This window comes from Physcomitrium patens, chromosome 2 (assembly GCF_059467195.1).
Source record: "Physcomitrium patens ecotype Gransden chromosome 2, ASM5946719v1, whole genome shotgun sequence".
Taxonomy (NCBI): Eukaryota; Viridiplantae; Streptophyta; class Bryopsida; order Funariales; family Funariaceae; genus Physcomitrium; species Physcomitrium patens.
The window spans coordinates 2,537,642-2,540,511 of NC_143411.1; the positions used below are offsets into that span (position 1 = coordinate 2,537,642).

At 40.0% G+C, this 2,870-nt stretch overlaps 1 long non-coding RNA gene across 1 annotated transcript; it reads left to right on the forward strand.

The window, feature by feature from the left end:
* Positions 1–1,510: 1,510 nt before the first annotated feature.
* On the forward strand, positions 1,511–2,405 carry LOC149989689 (uncharacterized). The gene is made up of 2 exons (XR_016501875.1): positions 1,511–1,726; positions 1,922–2,405. It is a non-coding gene; the product is annotated as an uncharacterized LOC149989689 (long non-coding RNA).
* The last annotated feature ends 465 nt before the right edge of the window (positions 2,406–2,870 follow it).

Below are 2,870 nucleotides of genomic sequence, written 5' to 3' on the forward strand. Positions count from 1 at the left end.
TTATATAGATATCTCAATATATACATCACTTCTCAATATATTTGTTGGCCTATATAATTTATTCTTTAGACAATTGATTATTAAATTTTCCAACCTCATCGTAATTATTGCAAGCTCCAAGAATTGATTACACATTTTCTCTTATTTGTAGGGAAGTAATAGATCAAATGTATAATTAACAGTATTATAGATAAAGTAAGATCCTTAGAAGTAATAATCTAAATTTGAAGCGACATCATAGCTAATAATTTAAAATTATTCACCAATTGATATTAATGATATAAAAATCAACAATTGCCAAAACGCAACTATTTCTTAGTAAATTTCAAATTTGATGCTTAAATAGAACGCCTAATATGTTTGTTATTGTTCTTTTGTAAAAAAAAGTGTTATTATCAAGTGCTAGTTTTTCATATTTATATTAATAAAAAATGTTAAGAATATATAGAGAGATATATTCTACAACATTGGTGAAGAAGCCAATATTATGTTGATGACATACATAGGTTTGTTCTAAACTCTCTTGAACTTTGATTTTTCTTGTATTCTCAAAAATGTGAGGAAAAAATATTTGCACTTCTTAAAAGTCTTTAGTAAACACTTTTAAATATGATTTTAATGCTGAATGTTGACCTACTTATGATGTACTAACACTTCTAAAGTATAGAGAATTATTTGTCTAAGCTTAACAAATCGTTTCTTCTGTGATATCCAAGTATTTTGTAAGTACATAAGAACTGCATGGGCAGCATTGGGAACATAATTGATGCAAACATTAGACCATTCCAGATTGTAAGGCTCGAGATAACGGCTTTGCCGGATTGTGACAGATGAGCAATGCACCGTGAGAAATGCAGCTTCATGTGCATATTCTCAATTACCGGTTACGATCGGTGGCGCTTGACGCTAGATACATGGTTTTATGTGTTCGACACTGATAGGAATTCACCCTTTTCCCCACAGATACCATGCTCAGTCATGCCATTTTCATAACTATATAGCGAAGTTTGGATTGCCACAGAATTATCTAGCGACATTTCCAAGGATCTGGAAGCGTCTCAGCCTTGCCGCTCACTCCAACCTGGTGTTGCAGCCGGATCCTCTACTTCTTGTGCAACATCGTGATGCGAAGGGACTCGGCTTGTGGGCGCCAGTTTGGTGACCCACCTGGACTCTCACGCATAGGGAAACAGAACAAACTTCGGAGCAGATAATCCCTTCACGGGATTGTTTACTAAAATTCGTGCTGCGCTAAACAGTGGTGGGATGGATGGGGCGATCGCAAAGGTGATTGTTCTGAAACTCATGAAAGGTCTCAGACGGTGAAACCAACTCTGGTTCTTCCGGGCTTTTCCAGGTCTTTCAAGAGGATCCGACGCCCACTCGGTGGAGTCCCACGTCTCACCACCTGTAGTCCGTATTAATGTATCGCTGAGATCATCCGTTGTGATGCAGCTCGTTGTCGAAATGTCAGTCGTTTCTTGTCTAGTCACATTCGGCATACTAGAAGATGGCTCTCGTTTTGTCACCGTGGTTTGGGATAGGGTGCACCAGGCGTAGTAATTCTCGCTCGAACTGCCCTACTCTGTTCACCGACCTGGTTGTCGTCGAAGTTCCACTGCAAAAACAGGCTTGGGCGCCAGTGATTAGCCCTTCGCCGCACAACACTAGTGCGATGAGATGGGATGATACAGCAGAGGCTCACATCTTCAAGTTCGCCTGCAAGGTATGTAAAAAAATCTCTGTTAGTGAGCCACTTTCGCTTCACCCATATCTTGGTCAAGAACTTGATTCCCTCAACTGTTGCACTCTCCGACACAAGTTGGGTGTGGTTTGCAGCCATTACTACCCTTGTGTGCGGATAGTATGACATCCTATTAAGTCGTGTACGTGTTTAAAGAAAGAGGATCTGAACGTCCAGGTGGAGGATCGAACACCCCAAATCGGTTAGAACAGCGAGCCGGAAATGGGCAGCAAGGAGGGTGAAGCTTCGTCCGACTCCCAGTGCAAAGGGAAGAAACAGGCAAGCCGCAGCTTCGTGCGCAAGTTCAAGTGGCCAGAGAACGCAGACATGGAGCAGATCAAAGCTGACGTTACTAACAAGACTTTGATTATCACCATGCCCAAGCTAACGATGAAGTCACCGGAAGTTTGCAAGATAGATATGAGAGATGGTGATGTGGGAGTCTGATGCATCCGAGCAGCCCTCAACCGAGACATAGATAACCCAGTTACTACTATACCGTGCCATTTAGTAAGCTTAGGACTCTAGCACAAGACCAGGGCATGGGAGTACTACAGACATCCAATTATGCAATTGTGGTGTAGCATGTTGGTGAAAGATTCAATTGCTGTGAACTTTGTCTCCGCGTCGCTTATTAAACTTCGTATTGTTTTTGCAACGAGTTCCTGATTCCAGTCTCTATGGAAGGTGTGCTAAGATGGGTTCACATCTTGTTTCAGTTCATGCTGTTGAGTACAGTGACCTTCAAAACTGTCCCAATGTTTCCAGTTTGAACTTTTGGTGAGTCACCAAATAATGATTGTATGTTAAAGTGACATGGCATAAATCTAGTTATTTTCTATTATCAGTAAGTTAATTGAGGTGCAAGTCTTGGCACTTGTCTCTACATACATATGCATGGATTGAAGCTCTAAATATTTCCTCTTCACTAGGATAGTTTTGAAGGTCCATATCAATACATCTTGTGTGCATAGCAATTAAAGAATAGATGCATTGTAAATTACTTGGTTTTTATTTTGTTGCATGTACATATATACATATCAGTTGTTCTTGTGTTTTACTTCATATGAAAAAAATAGTGAAACCATTGTTGCAAAGGAAGCAACAAAATATACTCTCTTTGCTT